This window comes from Silene latifolia, chromosome 2 (genome assembly GCF_048544455.1).
Source record: "Silene latifolia isolate original U9 population chromosome 2, ASM4854445v1, whole genome shotgun sequence".
NCBI classification, from domain to species: Eukaryota; Viridiplantae; Streptophyta; class Magnoliopsida; order Caryophyllales; family Caryophyllaceae; genus Silene; species Silene latifolia.
This window is the reverse complement of record NC_133527.1, coordinates 150,803,894-150,822,254: the sequence shown is the minus strand read 5'-3', so window position 1 is coordinate 150,822,254 and position 18,361 is coordinate 150,803,894. Positions and strand designations below refer to the sequence as shown.

At 35.3% G+C, this 18,361-nt stretch overlaps 1 long non-coding RNA gene across 6 annotated transcripts; it reads left to right on the top strand.

Annotated features, from left to right (window-relative positions):
- The first annotated feature begins 2,411 nt into the window (after nt 1-2,411).
- On the top strand, nt 2,412-10,698 carry LOC141643130 (uncharacterized). Of its 6 annotated transcripts, none has more exons than XR_012543646.1 (5): nt 2,412-3,626; nt 3,744-3,824; nt 5,817-5,852; nt 6,011-6,214; nt 10,512-10,698. It is a non-coding gene; the product is annotated as an uncharacterized LOC141643130 (long non-coding RNA). The 6 variants fall into 6 exon arrangements; XR_012543648.1 differs by lacking the exon at nt 6,011-6,214 and adding an exon at nt 3,950-4,082 and having other exon boundaries at nt 2,413-3,626; XR_012543647.1 differs by lacking the exon at nt 10,512-10,698 and adding an exon at nt 3,950-4,082 and having other exon boundaries at nt 2,413-3,626; nt 6,011-6,287.
- The last annotated feature ends 7,663 nt before the right edge of the window (nt 10,699-18,361 follow it).

Sequence of the window (18,361 nt, the reverse complement as noted above, 5' to 3'; positions counted from 1 at the left end):
CATCTACTAAAGATATAATTGTTATGGAACCACCGCATATGGGAATCGATGATTTTCTCTACTGGAAATATACAGAGGATGGATTATACACGATTAAGTCAGGTTACTCATTTTTTGTTGTCTCAGACACATATCTCCTGCTCACCCACTTTTTTTGCTGATTTCCCATGAAAACTACTTTGGCAAATTTGGCCTTCAACCAAATTACCTCTTCTAGTGTGGCGTATAGTTCATAATATCCTTCCCTCTTTTGCTAATCTTTCAGCCCGAGGTCTTCAGGTTAGTACATCTTGTGTTTTCTGCCACTCTTACCCAGAGTCTTTAGAGCATTTATTTCGTTCATGTACCGTTGCTCGACATGTGTGGCTTTCGTCCGTGCTTGGTATTAATTTAGTAGCTAATCCAAGCGTTTCCTTGTAACACTGGCGGGCTGATCATATAGTGTACCTTCAGCGTTTTTTTACTACTGCTAATAGCTGTTTGCTCCAGTTTCTTTGTATTCTTAATGCTATTTGGATGGTTCGCAAGTCCATTGTTTGTGAGAACAGTGTAGTAGACCCAACATGTATTCTTCACCTCTCTAATTATCTTGTCGCATCACACATTCAGCTACCTGATTTCTGGCCAACCCAGTTGAAACTCAACACCGCGAAGAGAGGTGTCTCTGGAAAGGCTTCCAGTTTCCCATCTGCTGAAGTTTCCTATTACATATTTGTGCGAAAGATGACACCTATAGATCGGTTCATTATTTCAACATCGACTTCATTTACTGGCAACACTATTTCGCATTCTGTTCGGGCTGCCACTGCCTTTGCGGCCATTACTAGAGCTCTCTTAATCACTTTGTTCACGGCCCATGCTGCTTCCTCCTCTTCCGTCTCCTTCCAAACCAACTCCAAAAAATCATCATCAGTTCTGGCCTCCTCACCGCCGATACCAATCAACGTACATCACTCGCTGCACGCTATTCGCAATTTCCTTCATATGTATTGTCACTGGTCTGTAAGCCTAGCTACAGGATGATTTACTTTCTTGTACCTGGTTTGTTAGCTTTGTATCTTTGTTTTTTCTATATATATACAAGTTAATTGTTGTCAAAAAAAAAAATCAGGTCAACTTTTACACGACCTTTATTTTTCCAAAAATGCTAATTAAACACGACCCCTTGTGCTAATTTAAGGGCCTTTCTTGCTCAGAATTAACTCTTGCAAGTGTCATGCTCATGTTGAACTAGGCTAACGCAATGTCCCGCGACCTAACTACCACACTTAGGCACGACTCGTACGAGTACGAATCACTATAAAACACAAAATAGTAAAGCACATCTTTTTATCTAAATTTGTAACTCTATGTGTTCCCCAAAGATTTACGATCATTTGAAAGGTGTTTCTTCTATACTATACATGGTGATTCTAGTTATTGCCTTATTGGTAGTGAACTTTAATACTCTGTGTTAACTGAAAACGTTATTCGGGTTGGATACCCTCTTGAAGAGGTCAATTAATAGGCTTGAGATCTGACTAGTGTTTAAAGGGATTGAAAGTACTACTCATATCAATAAAGTACATTTTCTTTTTTGGTTATCCATGCAAAAGAACTTCATAGTAAGCGTGCTTGGCTTGGAGTAGTGTTAAGATGGATGACCAACTGGGAAGGTTCCCGGAATGCGCATGAGTGAGGACAAAATGCGATAGAAGGGACCCGTGTTAATTAGTGGGTCATGTACACAGCCTGGCGAGCTATCTTGAGTGGCCACTCTCGACTCGAGGTTTAGGCCGGAATGTTACAAGTGTCATCAAAGCAAACCTGCGACCGTGTGGTGAGCCTGTGATTAAGAGTACTCGGGTCACCCATCTAGCGAGGAAGGATACTGGGAATGACTGTTGTCAGGTGCTGTCAGGTGCAACAAGACGTTGCGTTCTCCAAGTGGGGGGTGTGTAATACTCTGTGTTAACCGAAGATGTTATTCAAGTGGGGTACCCTCTTGAAGAGGTACATTGATAAGCTTAAAATTTGACTAGTGCTTAAAAGGATTCAAAGTAGTAATCATATAAAAAAGAAAAAGTGCACTTTCTTTTCTAGTTATCGATGCAAAATAACTTCATAGTTAAGGGTGCTTGGCTGGGAGTAGTCTTAGGATGAATGACGTTCTGGAAAGGTTTGCGAGAAGCGCATGATTGAGGACAAAATGCGCTAAAATGACCCATATTGTAACACCCCGTGTTAAACTGTTACAAATTAATTTGATTTAAATTCAATTAAGACTACTTTTATAATTTCCCAATTATATTAAGTTATGTTTATCTCAATTCGTTCTCAATTTAAATTTATTAACGCACATTTTTATAAATGATTTCGTTCATTTTAATTATAATAAAAAAAAAACTTGTCATAAATAAAAATACGATGACAATCGTTGCCTTATTCGATAATGTCCCTTCACATCACCCCAAACATCTATCTCACTCATTCTATGGTGTATCAAACATTTGGCTCATTCATTCTATAGTGTATAGTCTTATCACTACCACTATACACCTTCATAGTTAACATGTCTTAGTTCACATGTCTTACTATACATTCACATGTATCTTTTCCTCTGCTTATAATCTTGTCACTACCACTTCACACCTTCACGTCTCCCTCATAAACCACACCATCCTTTACCCTTTTACCATCAGCTTGACCATCAAGCTCGTAATAATCGTTGTACCAGCCTCATCATCTCTTACTTGCATGAAAGCTACCTAATCCGAGTCGGCACTGATTCCGTTACCATCTAACACTCATGCCTGACTCACACAATACAACAATACACTACACCTCCTTACTCAGATTCATACCAAGACTCTAATCACGCCGACACCTCTAACTCTAACCCGCCTTCACTACCGCAGGCGCTCGGAGCCAGACATGAGCACCCTTAACCACGGCCATTTGCGGCACTGACCTGCACTTCGCTCCATCCTCATGTTCCTCTATTTTTCCCCTGTTTCGAAAACAGAAACAATGGCCTATCGCCTCTGTCACCACGATCCACCTTTAACCTGCACATCACTCTCCACTCCAATAAACCATAAATCGATACTAATCCTGCTCTAAACTAAACCAAATAACTTTACTCCACGTTTTATAGCTACCTGAATCTGAACCGTGACCGACTCCGTCATCAAACAACTCGTGCACCTCACCCTCTCGAACACCACCTCTGAATCCACCAAAGAACCTTTGTCACTCACCTTCACCACCAAGTGCAAAGCCAGACCACCACTATACGCCACCACACCACCTCGAAAACAGAAACTGTCTGCCACACCACCTCTGTCAAACGCCAAAAGATCACCTCCCTCGTAGTCGTTCGTCGACATCGTCAGTCACCGAGTACATTGCAGACCACCGGTCAGCCACCATCAGGACGAACCATGTCGTCGTCGCCTTGTCGTTGGAAAAGCACTATGTCGTGAGCCACCCTTCTCTCCTTCCTTCTTTTTCTATCCTTCTATACACTAATCTGTCTTACTCTTCTCCCTCATTTGTTTTCGAGCATCACCTGTTATCTCCGTCTCTGCCACCATCAACTGTGCCCACGCCGCCCCCCTCGTTGCCATCGAAGCACCACCACCGTCGTAAGCCTTCGTTTCCTTTTTCTCTTTCTTTTCTTTCGCTCTTTCTTTTGTTTCCGTTTTCCTGACGGCTCTTACTCCTTGTTCGGTTTCCAACCATCGCCACACGGTTGTTGTTAGTTGCTGTAGCCGCTCCTTATTGCCGTTGTCCCTAGCCATCGCGGTCGTCGTAGATCTTGCCATAGAACGATGTTTGTGGAGGTGAGTTTTTAGATGACGTATAACCCAAATTGATTTGGGGGAAACGTGTAACTCCGTTATGTTTATACGATTAATAATGATTCGGGCTGGGTCCGATTATTTAACGTGACCATTTGTAATGCAAGGCTGCTTAATGGGATTCGGACTTGGACTTCTCTTATTGAATGACGGATTCAAGACGAACGTGTGACTTTATTAATAACGATTAATTATCGATAAATCGGATTAATAACACATTTACTTATTTCACTAACTTCGGTAACGCGACCTCCTTCTATCCCTTCTTAATTTTACAAAACTGGATATGGTAATGCTAATCTATACAATACTATTAAAAGGCTAATGTGACATGGCAAATTAAATGTGACATGGCAAATGTGACAAGGCAAAATTAAATGTGACATGGCAATATCATAATACACATATTATCAATCTATACAATATAGTTTAAAAGACTATATAAAACATTAAATTTTATTCCATGAGCCATGTTTACAATTAATTTATATTTTGTATTTGATTATATAATATATTTTTAGTGACAAATTACAATACAATATTGACGTCTTGACGGATAATTCTTACTAAAAAAACACACATTAAATGATAATTGAGTTAGTGCCCTACCAAAAAAAAGTAAAAGCCTATTTGGGGAGGTGTATATCAATTATAAATAATTTTCTATAATAAAAAAATACCACATGAACAGCGAAACTTTTACTATTTCTAATATAACACTGTTTATTTTGAGTGAGACCATTACAAGTAACTAAATTACCCTACAAATTAATATTTACAAATTTTTGCGATCAACTTAAAAATAGTTGAAGCATTTGTGACTTAAAAATTGAGAAAATATTGCGGTCATACAAAAGAACGGTCTCACAAAAAAGATTATCTTTATGTAGAATTTAGAACCTAATCAACACAAATACTTATTATAATATTTATGTCATAATAATGAAAAAAATAATGCTCAAAAGTCATGAACTTTGCTCCATATTTATGCCTATATTAAAGATGATAATAATGAAAAAGGATGTTCAAAAGTCATAAAAAATATCCTCAATGTTTTATATATTGTTGATGGATGACAAAATTTGTGAAATAAAAAAAAAATCTAAAATATTAAATGCAAATAGCATAACAAATATTAAAATTTGGCCTTTTTAATTTTTAGATAAATTAAACAACAATTAAAAATCAAATAATTCACACTAAATTTTAAATTTCTATTTTATTGTTAGAATATTCTAAGCAACAGATAAATAATAAAGAATTTGTAAAGATTAAGGGCAAATAATAAAATACTTAACATTAAACATTGACCTTTTAATTTTTCAAATTAGAATAGGTTAAATGACAAATAAAAATTTACATCTTTCTAATTTTAAACTGTTTATATATGCAATTCTCTCTTAAATCTTATTGCAATAAACTTGCTCAATTTCATTAATTGGATACATATATAAATCTATAAATATAATTTTATAAATAAAAAACAAGGCAGAATATCTACCATCTTTTAGTTTTGTAAGATAACTCCCTAATTAAATAATTCTCGTGCAATGTGGATTAAAGCAAAGCTTTTACATTTCATTTCTCCTTACTCTATATTTACGTCTATATTAAATTTGCTAATAATGAAAAAGAATACTCAAAAGTCATAAAACTTTGCTACACATTTATGTATATATTAAATTGATAATAATAAAAAAGACGCCAAAAGTCATAAAACGCATTCTCATTTGGCTATAAATGTTTGATGGAAGAAAACATTTGTGAGCCAAGATAAGCCAATAACTTTTTGCCCCCATCGCCAAAAGAATTGTAAATATGTGTCAATAATCTTTCTTATCATTTTATTAGCATCAAAGTAAGTGTATTAAGGTTTTAAATTAATAATTTATTTATTTATTTTTAAGTTTTATTGGTTATGAAGTATTATTCACATTTTTAACCTTCTCATATATGTTGTTTTGTTCCATTTAGGGGTTATCAAGATTTGTGGAGTTGTGTTATTCAAAGGTAAATACACTTACATCTTTATGATTCAATGCTCTCTTTTTTTCATTATTTATGGGAAAACTTAAATTAATAACGATAAGATTAATATTACATAAATCTAATTCCACCATTTTGTTTGTTATTAATCACTTAGTGGTTTTTTGTTTTATTTTTTGTAGGAATATTTCATTGGAGAAAAAGGACTGTATGAAGAAGAAAATACTAAAATTACATAAATAAATACTCCATCCATTCCACTCAATACTATATTATAAACTAACTACAAGATTGACAACACGAATTGAATATGAATGACTAATTGTTTTTAGGTTCATAAATGTTTTTTAGGATTTCAGAAACTTTCAAAAGTATGTTTTATTTGGGTATGTGTTGCATTTTTATTCATCATTTTTCCTTTGAATAATAGCTCTCATAGAATGAAAATTATTATGTTGAGTATGTGTTGCAAAGATCTCAATCTTATTAACAAGTTAGACAAAAAAAAATCCTATTGATATGGATAATGGCTAAATGTAAATTATTATCTAATATTTATGCGTACATGTCATATTATCTATCGAATGTATATATAAAAAACATATAATGAGATTGGAATGAAATTTGTAGTAGGCTACTATATATTTAACTCATTTTATCATTTATGCAAAAAAATTAAATTTAGGATTTTTGACAAATCGATATAGATGATATACTAAGACTAGCATTTATTAAACTTTATAACTATGTTTTAAGCTCCTTACATTGTGGGATTTATCATTCTCAAAAAAAGAAAAAAAAAAAAAAAGAGAAAGTAATTCAACATTATGCATTAATTTGCCCTTTCATCTTCACTTACTAACTTTATTTATCCTAAATGACAAAGGACTTTCAAACTTTCACATCGAAATTTTAGTACAAAATCTATACAACCTAATTAAAAGACAACCTTAACCATTTAATTTTGTTTTACATGGGTGCCATGAATTACTTAACTCATTGATGATTTGAAGGTATTTTTTGGTTTTTTTTTTAAACCACATGTTATTAGTATATTAACCAAAACAACAACCAAAGTACAATATATAGTTTAGTTGTCAAATAAATGAGGCGTTAACTAACTGAATTTTATATATTTCAAGACTATATTTTTTAAATGGTTCAACTAATTGCCCGGACAAATATAAACAATACGATAAAAATAACAAAATTAAAGCAGATAAGCCCGTGAATTTCACGGGTCACAAACCTAGTGAATATGTTTAAATTGGAATTACGTAATTTGTTTGGCTATTAAAATTTGATTAAGACCGCTAAATTATTTAATATTGGCATGAACTATACATATGTACTCCTTAAATGATTTATTTAGTTGGACTTGTATGTTAAAATTATATGAGAATAATTGATTCATCGTTGTGTTATTCTTCTCACCTAGAAACATGATTAGAAAATATAATTAAATAATATCTTGATGGGTTACACTTAATTACGGTTGTGTGACATATGTTCGAACATGTTATCTTATGATGTTGCATTTACTTTATTAAGTAGTATGCGGTCCTTTGAGATGTTAACTTTTAAATGAGTAAAAGCAGATTAGCTTTTAACCACTAGTTTAAGGGGATTATAACTTTCCTCGTTAAATATAGCTAAGGCTAGAATTAATAAGTATAAAAAAATTATAAAATATTAAAGTTTAATAACAATTCTTTTAAAGGTTTGAAAATCAAAAGTATTCGATAATGTTTTCAAAACCAAAATGGTTTATATGATATAAGCGTTTCTCCAAATTACAAAATAAGTTTGCGTTGATTTATAAATTTTATTTGATAAAAGTATTACTCCTATAATTTGTAAAGTAAAGATATTTTGAAACGATTTAGTAGTACTTCCAAATGGTTTACATAAAGTGTTTATTAAATAGGGTTATTTAATAACAATACTCCAAACTATGGAGGTGCTTCATAAAATACTCTAAACATTATTTTAACTAACAATATACCCAAGTTTTAACCCCATTCTCTTTAAATAGAATTGATCATTTGTTAACCTGGAGTTGTAGGTAAATGGTAGCATGGGTCCCGCCTTTTCCACTTTTAATCATCTTCATATTCTTCTTCTTGATCTTCCCTTTCAACATGTAATGTTTTTTCAAAAAAGTTCCTCTTCTTTCATTTTAACGGATTCTCAACTCTCCAATTTCTTTATTATTTTCTCACTCTATTACAAATCCAAACAATCACTCCCAACCAAAACCAAATCTTTTCAAACTGGCCCATCACATAAACAAACCTATATAGCTCGCCGCATAAACCCACTTCCACCACTACCCATACCCGATTCTGGTTGCTCAAATCCGCATTGGTACAACCCATAATACTAGGGATGAAATAGCTGTAGGTGGAGAAAGCATTTTTGAGGCATGTATCATATTGAACAACGCCGACAATAGAGAAGCGGGGTGAGAAGGGGAAGTGGAATGAACACGGAGAGCGAACATGTGAGCCAATGAGGTAGTAAGGAAGAGATAGAATGCCAGCATGTCCATGGCACTAGATCTACAACTACTTTCTCACACACATTATGAGGTGAATTTTTTATGATGGGGACAAAATGGGGTAAAAGTGACAGCATTAATTGGTATCCCACATCTGGAAATAGGCGTTTTAAAAATGAAGGCGGGAAACATAAAATCGAGAAGCGTCTTAAGGTAGCGAAAGAGGGCTGCCAGGGCATAGAGTTCATCAGGGGATAATTGATGACCTTGTTGAAAGACCTTGTTGAACCCATTGATCTAGAATTAGGACAGTGGAAACTAAGGGGTAAGCATTCATTGAAAGTCTCTTGTATTTAATTAGGAAGATGTATCATTTGATTTTTAGACATTGGCATAAAATATGTGAGTGAGATGCTTCATGGTGTGGTGCCATGATTGCACAAAGCTACACTTTTGTTTGTGAATTTTATTTATCAACTTGAACATAGAAGAGGGTTTTGGAGAGTATCAATGGAGTTTTGGTGTTTTGGAGAAGAAAGAGAGGATTAATGGTGTTTACATAATGAAATAGATGAAAAAAATACAAGAAAGAGGTGGGTTAAAAGATGAAATCGGTTTAGCAGGTACCAGTTTCACCTATTATAATAAAAGAGAAGGGGTGTAAAAGTAGGGTATATTGGTAGTTAAAATATACTTTGGAGTATTTTAAGAAGCACTCCAATAGTTTGGAGTATTCTTATTAAATAATCCTATTAAATAACCATATTTTATTAAAAGGAATATTGAATAAGCTCTTTAAAAAGGAAGCATAAACTTAAACTTATTATAGTAAAAATCTAAATGTCTTTCCTCAAATAAAGAATTTAGAAATAAGAAATTCCAAATAAGATTTGCCAAATCCTAAAGATTTCAGAAAAGATAAATCAAGATGAACTTATGTGTGATTACATTTCTTATTCAAAAGCTTCTAGCACTCTGAGATATGTCCCTTAAATGGGACCGCTGAGATCAGTAAATCAGCAAATAGTAACCTGGCTATGCCTCTCAAATGGGACCTCTGAGTCACGGTATCTCTTCTGGTTTACCTGGGTATGCCCCGTGAATATGAGCTCTAAACCAAGTGCCGGTGTATTGTGGTTATGTCGGGATGATCCGCATATCGATGTATAATCGTATCCATGAGACATCTGTGAGTCTTTTGTGCTCCATGTTGGGCGCTACCTTGGTAAGGTTTAGAGATCGACGTGACGGGAGAATGCTTAGAGAGCTTATGCTATACAAGTATGGACAACACATCCCGAAGCTGCGTGTGGAGGGATTGTTGTTAGGATAGTAGTCGACCAGCTGCTACTGAAGAGCTGCGTGTTCTAAGAATTTGTGGAGTGGGTATATGCGCATATATATTGGTAGTAGCTTGATCAGCTTTACTACCTTTCAGATATCTTGGCAATTATTATTTCATGGTTGCGATTGTGTGCAGACCTTGACAGTTGCGATTGTCTTGGTGCCTCGAAGTGTATGGGACATGTCACTTAAATGGGACCTCTGAGACCATCCATTAGCTGTTTGTTCTTCCCCAAGATTCCGGTTGTTAAACCAAGTCAATTTAGTTGTCCGGTCCTACTGAGCACTAGGGGTGAGATGTAAATCTCCTACTATCGGTATGATTAGTGGGATTGATGTTCAGATTCGTACTTAAGGTGAGATGTAAGTCGTGAGTATGCATGTTACATTAGTAGTCACATCCCGTTCTTATTTGTAAAGAAAACAAATGTTTTTAAAAGAAATGACTACAGTTTTTAGTCACATGATGCCTGCTAGATTTATCGATGAAATTATTATATGGTGAATAATGTTACTGCATGATAAAGGAAGATCAAGGTAATAATGTCACAAGTTTGATGATTGAAACTTGTTGTGCTCACATGTGCTTAACCTTGTATTCACTTTCTATAAGTGTTGTTGTATTACTAAAATGGATTCTTAATATCTTAAGTAATACTGTTGTACCATTTGAATATCAAGGATGTTGTGAAAAGAGAAATTATGTGATGTATGATTTATGTGATTCTTATTTATGCATTCCATTTTAATTCGCATGCCTGCTTTTGAATGATTAAGGTGATGATAAGAGAATGGTTAGGTTGTTATTGTTCAGCGACTGTTGTTTAAATATTTTTCAGGTACCAAGGACGAGTTAGATGGAGACACCTTTCAAGGGGATTTTGGGTTTTGAGAGGAACTTTTAATGTTGTTTTAATTTGTAATCAAATCTCTTGACTGAATTATTTAGTCATGTGTAAGTGATCCATAACGAGCTGGATTCATTTTTTTATAGCAATGACTTAGTGTTATGCCGCTTTTATCTCTTAATTATGTCTTTAAAAATCCGGGTTATTACATGTGTTGATCCATGAGCCATGTACATAGCCTGGTGAGCTATCGTGAGTAACCGCTTCCGACCCGAGCCGGGGTGTTATATGGACAGTTAGGGTATGGTTAAACATGGCTGGTGTCAGGGTGCTCAGGCCTTGGAGTCGCGTGTTTGAGTAGTGGTGTGATAAGGGTATAATACGATAATTTATAGTCTGTTAGTTGAATGTATATTAGCGAATGAATAATCATGAACTATTGTTCATTCAACAATGAAATGCTAAACTATTAGTGAAAACAACGTTTTAACTTATATGTTACGATAAAAATGTAACACCCCCATATACCAAGATGCCTTACCAAGGACCACCCTACCATATAAAGGTGCTACCATCTTGATTATTCGAGGCAAGTATATCAATAATGACCATCAAAGAACAATTATTAAAGTATAAAGTTAACTTATTACATGTTTCAAAAATCCAAATCAAAGTATAAACAAAAGTAAACCATCTACAGCTGAAAAAGTATCTAAAAACTCGCGACAGCGGAAATAAAGACTCTAGGTGATGACACTCCCATCCTCGATTCCGCAACTAGCATAAGCTCAACATTTGTCAAAATCTGCTCACTATCCTCGAGTGGATCAACACAATTTTATAAAACATAAACGGGATCAGTTCAGTGAATAATCAAGATAAGAAAACACAACTAATACAATCCAATTCAATGGCAGTACTATCCTCCAAACTCCATTCGTAACCAGTAACCGACTATACACCTAAGTGTGTAGCCCTGCTAGGTTACCTATCGCAACAGTTAACCCTCACCGCCAGTAGGGGACCGCAGCCTTGCCCACCTAAGCCCCACTCATCGCAACGAGTGAATAACCCATGTCCATTAATGTGCACATCCCCCTTGTGACGGGAAGAAAAAAAGGGCGAATTAAGGGCGTGAAGCCGTTCCCGATGATGACACCACTCAGCCGATGGCGCACCACGAGAACCATAGACAAACAAACAACCAAGCCAAACATCTAAGAATGACAATTTCAACAACAATACTAATCATGCCAGTACATCAATCAACATTGTCTTAAATCAATTAAGCAGACAACTGAGTAGGGAAACCCTACCTTAAAATGAATCCAAAATCACAAGCAATATGCGGAAGCTAGAACTGTTCCTCTACGAATCCTTCACCTAGAAATAAACACAATCATACCCTATGTCACAATCAAGCCAAAACTCCCTTTATCCCCGAAACTAACAATTAGGGCAAAACCCTAAAAGATAACGTACTAACTGATTACAAAGCACTAGAGACTTACCAACGAAATCGGGACAAAAGACAGAGATGTAGAGTCCCGATTGCTCAATTAGCCTTGAGAGTGATTAGGGTGATTAGAGAGATGATGAACGTCGTTAGGTTTTGTAGAAGTGATGTGTAAACTAATAAAACGTAATTTATAATCTCTAATCACTTTAATCAAAACGGCGGAAATTAATCCCGCCAGACCAGACTCGGTCGAGTACGCCTTACTTGGCCGAGTATCTCACTACTTGGCCAAGTATTCTGGGGCAGTAGCCTGACTAGAAAACGGACGACACCTTACCAATGCCACGACCGGAGAACCTCCACCACCACCGCAGCAACACCACAAATGACGGCAACACCAACCACTTATCAATTTCCTTCGTTTTTATCAAGTTAGTCGTTTTTTTTAATTAGTTTAGATATAGTTGTATAATTTGATTTTAATTAGGCTAGTAATGTATGTTTGTCTTGATTTGAATGAATTCTCGTTTCAATTTCGTTATTCTTCTTCATTCTCGTTATTTTCTCGTTTCAATTTCGCAATTTGGCCTATTATTGTCGGATTTGTTGTTGTTGTCGATGGATTTGTTGTTGTAGTTGTCAGGTTTGTTAACAATTGGGTTTGTCGAGAAAACGGGCGTCTGATATTGGGCAGGGACGTTGAACTTCAACGTATGGTACGGGGGAGGGACGTAGAACCTCAACGTCTAGCTTGGGTAAGGACGATGAATTTCATCGTCTTCATTGGGCAAGGACGTTGCTTTTCAACGTCTGAAGTGGATGGATAGAAAAACCTCACGTCTGTCTTGGAAGTAGACGTTGAGTTTCAACGTCCTACATGGTCATGGACGTTGATTCTCAATGTGTAACACCCCCATTTATTCTATGTGATCTAGACTTCAACTACGGTCCAAGTCGAGCTCTCATCCCAATGCTCCCAAGTCAGCTAATCTTTAGTACCTGCCAAAACTGCTCCCCATAAAACGGTTCACCGCAGGTGTTCACGAATACACTGTCAACCACGAGGTTGAGTAGGATAATCACACAACATTAAAATACAAACTTTAACAGATGTAAGCACGTGGAATAAATACCACCACCATTTCTCCATCATATTCACCCTAGTCGTCCCGGTCCCTGACCGAGGCTCCACCACACCGTCGTCCCGCCAACTCCTGGCCCGGGGATAAACACAATTGTCGTCCCAGTTCGAGACTGAGGATATCTCATAACTCATTGTAATCCCAGTCCGAGACTGAGGATAATCTCATAACAATCTCATGTCCCGCAATATAAACACAAATGTCGTCTCAGCCCAAGACTGAGGATAACCGATAAAATAGTATGCCAATACGAATAATCCAATCCAATAAAACAATAATAACTTACGCATCCATTCAATCCCACAAACGAAAACGAGTTGAGTAGTTATCCTACCTCGAAAGCAAGCACTCCAATTACGCAATCCAATTAGTAGAAATCCAATATAAGCTTCTCAACAATACCGTCACCTATTAATATCGCTTGCTAATTCCGTCTCCAAAAGCTCTTTATTCTTCTTTGTGAATTGTGAATTATATTTTCAGATTTATCATGGTATTTATAGTGTAAGATTAGAGAGAAAGCGAGGTCAACTAGGAAACTATAATTTACCTTATTCTAATTAGTATAGGAATTACCATTATATTATTATTACCATTAAAAATTATATTATTATTACATGTATTACTAATCTTACCATAACTAAGATTTCCTCATATAAGATTTACTAATTTCTTATTGCCATAACTTTATTATTATTATTGATATCATTATTATTACCTTTATATTATTATTAATTCCCGATACAAATCTCGATTACACTCATACCAACTTAATAAGTTTCGGCCCAAACAACAATGGCACACGGCCCAATGCTAAATATTAGCTAAACCCAATTCCTGGCTTGTATTACTAATTTATTATTTAATTAACGTCTTATTATAATTACTATTAGAAATGTCTTTAATCAACTATTAAATTACATAAATTACTTTCATAAATTATTATCAAAATACGGAGTATTACAGTCTTCCCCCCTTAAAATGAACTTCGCCCCGAAGTTCGCCCACAACTACTACCACAACACACATAGACATTCTCATAACTAAGCATCATCCAATACAATTATTTATTTTCTGATTATCAATCATGTCAATCTTATAACAAGGTATCACAATAATAACTTAAAACACTCGTAGTATCACATTCCTTCCCTCTAAAAATAAACTTCGTCCTCGAAGTTCGGAATATCAAACAATATGAACAAACAATTCATTGTTGTAACGCCACAAAATATTAAAACACACATTGTAATATAAAACAATTATTATTTCCAACACGAATTAATGGTTAAATGAATACAAAATATTTGATTTACTTCCAAATAGCGAAATCACACCACACAAGATATTCGAACTAATTTTTATTTAAACTCAACTACTTTGCTTAACTACCGACGAATACAAGCCAAAATAAATAATAGTCTATAACAAAATACACATAATGGTTTAGTCTTTTCTTAATAATGATATCTAACATAAACATGCATGCAACTAATATAAATATTTGGGCTTAGGAAAACACATTTCGCATATCACTAGACATGTCATCCTACTTCACATAATTGACAACATCATAGTATCAAAGTGCAAAAGACAAGAAACAAGACTTACATATTTCCCAAAGGCTAAGAAAACATATTGTTACTTCTAAAAATCATAAATAAATAATAACATAATTAAGTCTAAAGAACTTATACTTTTTAGAAAATATAGAGAGTTAATAAACCATGAGAAAAATAAACAAGTCAAAAACTCAAAAGATCCATTTATAATGCATTTTACAGACAACTTGGTCGAAAAAGAAATTTTACAGCAACTTGTCAGAAACTTAGGTCAAATTGTAAAAATCACTATTAATTGTCAATAATTTACCTTGTAACATGGCTTATCAATTTAAAAACATATAAGAATCTTTTAAACAATGGAGTTGGAATTACACTAAATCGACGGGTAGATTTTAAATGGCAAATTTTACAAAAACATGGCGCGAATACATCACTGTACAGGAATATTCTTACCACTGCCAACTAAAATATTTATTTCTCCTAAACCGTATATTATTTGAATATGAGATCAGTGACATATGAAAGCTAACTCACAAGGGTATGACACATAAAAATATCATACACGGATTTTAAACAGGCAGTAAATGACAGCCAAAACAATCAAGGGTAAAATTTCGAGAAATCAACCAAAATCGCATTCTTCACAATTTCACGCAGTTTCTTGAACATTTAACATATTAATCATACTCACACCTCCCACATACATGCCAACATACCTTCCCCATATCAACATGCTCATAACAATACTTAAAAGAAATCATCCACAATCATTAACAAAAACAGTCATTCAAACAAGACAAACAAATTCCTAAAGGAAATATACTATATTCATTTTAAATTACCCCACACTGAAATGTCTCCCAAGGTACCCGGTTCAAAACTGGAAGGGCCAAGGTACAAATTAGGCGCGCTTTCCTAACAGTACTAAGAGGGGCTCCAAACAGTTTCTACCTGGGGTTCATTTTATTTAGACACATCTTAAGTTCATTATTATTCAATGGTTAGGCCTGAGGATCGTTTTGCTCTGATACCACTTTGTAACACCCCCATTTATTCAGGAACCTTTAGCTAGACATTCCCAAATAAATAGGACTGTTACCATCTCGGTTTCCCGAGGTAGTGAATAACAAAGTACAAAAATACCAAAGTACTTTAAATTAAAACTTTAATGATTACATGTTTATTACAAATTATCCAACTAAAACTTAGTATAAATATTTACAACTCGCAGCGGAAATAAATAAAGTGATATAATTATTCAATGTGATCTAGACTTCAACTACGGTCCAAGTCGAGCTCTCATCCCAATGCTCCCAAGTCAGCTAATCTTTAGTACCTGCCAAAACTGCTCCCCATAAAACGGTTCACCGCAGGTGTTCACGAATACACTGTCAACCACGAGGTTGAGTAGGATAATCACACAACATTAAAATACAAACTTTAACAGATGTAAGCACGTGGAATAAATACCACCACCATTTCTCCATCATATTCACCCTAGTCGTCCCGGTCCCTGACCGAGGCTCCACCACACCGTCGTCCCGCCAACTCCTGGCCCGGGGATAAACACAATTGTCGTCCTAGTTCGAGACTGAGGATATCTCATAACTCATTGTCGTCCCAGTCCGAGACTGAGGATAATCTCATAACAATCTCATGTCCCGCAATATAAACACAAATGTCGTCTCAGCCCAAGACTGAGGATAACCGATAAAATAGTATGCCAATACGAATAATCCAATCCAATAAAACAATAATAACTTACACATCCATTCAATCCCACAAACGAAAACGAGTTGAGTAGTTATCCTACCTCGAAAGCAAGTACTCCAATTACGCAATCCAATTAGTAGAAATCCAATATAAGCTTCTCAACAATACCGTCACCTATTAATATCGCTTGCTAATTCCGTCTCCAAAAGCTCTTTATTCTTCTTTGTGAATTGTGAATTATATTTTCAGATTTATCATGGTATTTATAGTGTAAGATTAGAGAGAAAGCGAGGTCAACTAGGAAACTATAATTTACCTTATTCTAATTAGTATAGGAATTACCATTATATTATTATTACCATTAAAAATTATATTATTATTACATGTATTATTAATCTTACCAAAACTAAGATTTCCTCATATAAGATTTACTAATTTATTATTGCCATAACTTTATTATTATTATTGATATCATTATTATTACCTTTATATTATTATTAATTCCCGATACAAATCCCGATTACACTCATACCAACTTAATAAGTTTTGGCCCAAACAACAATGGCACACGGCCCAATGCTAAATATTAGCTAAACCCAATTCCCGGCTTGTATTACTAATTTATTATTTAATTAACGTCTTATTATAATTACTATTAGAAATGTCTTTAATCAACTATTAAATTACATAAATTACTTTCATAAATTATTATCAAAATACGGAGTATTACACAATGTCTTGGCCATGGTAGGACTTTGAATTTCAATGTCCGTCCATGGTTCAGACCTTTTTATTTCGTTTTAACCTTATATTTTGAATTTTAATGTGTAATTTATATTTTTTTGTTCTAGAAGTTGTTTATTTTATTTATAATAGTTAAAATTATATTTATTTTGTATTAAAAGTTGTTAATTTTGTGTAATTTTGAATTTTTTTGTTATTAAAAGTTATTTTTTTATATAAGTTTTGTATGAAAACTTGTTTATTTTTATTTATCTAACGTTTTAATCTCATAAATGCAGATGTCAGACGTCAAAGATTACTTTATGACTTCATTAGGTCGTACGAAAGACCGAAGAGTGACGGGCTCTAAGCGGCGTATCCCCTTGTTGTTAGCGCCACGTCGTGGTCGGGGAGGTAGGGGTAGGGGTAGGGGCATCCAAATCCATTATTCGCCTGACCCTACTCTCGATGCTACTCCCGACGCTACTCCCAAGCCCGTTATGAGCGAGATTGATTTACCGACTGCATTTTTTCGGGAGACAGTAGCCGATTCTGATGCTGAGGAGGAGGAGGAGCATTTTGACTATGTGGATGAGCATGAGGATGCTGATGATGCTGATGAGGAGGAGGATGAGGTGGCGGAGGAGGAGGATGACTCTTGTTTTGTTGACGAGGAGGCCGCCGCTCTACCACCTAAGAAGGTGGTATGGGATGGTAGTGGTCGATATGTGTCGCTTGGTGATCGTTCATCTAGTAGCACGGGGAGAAAGAAAACAAAGACTCCGGATGTATCTTGGCGTCTTACAGGTCCGGTTGAGGGTGGTCCGAGTGTCCTTAGCGTCCTACATAGCTTTCGTGGCCACGTATCTTATAGTAGTTGGACCGGTCTGAGAAACGTGAGATCGTGGATCACGTGTTATGAAGGTCTGTGATGGTGTTACTGAGAGAGTTAGTAAGAGTGGCCTTGATCATTTGAGGCGGTCTTTGACGACCGGTTTGGATGAGAACCTCATTAGCGCTTTTGTAGAGAGGTGGCAGCCCGACACCAAAACTTTTCATATGCTGTTTGGTGAGATTATTATCTTGTTGCACGATGTTGAGAAGATCCTTGGGATACGGGTGGATGGTATGAGGGTTATGGAGGAGGGTCCTACGAGGGAGAAAATCGGTATGAAGGGAAAGGTGGCTGCCTTTTTTTTTGGTGTGCCTCTGAAAGATGTAAAACCACCGTTTTACAAG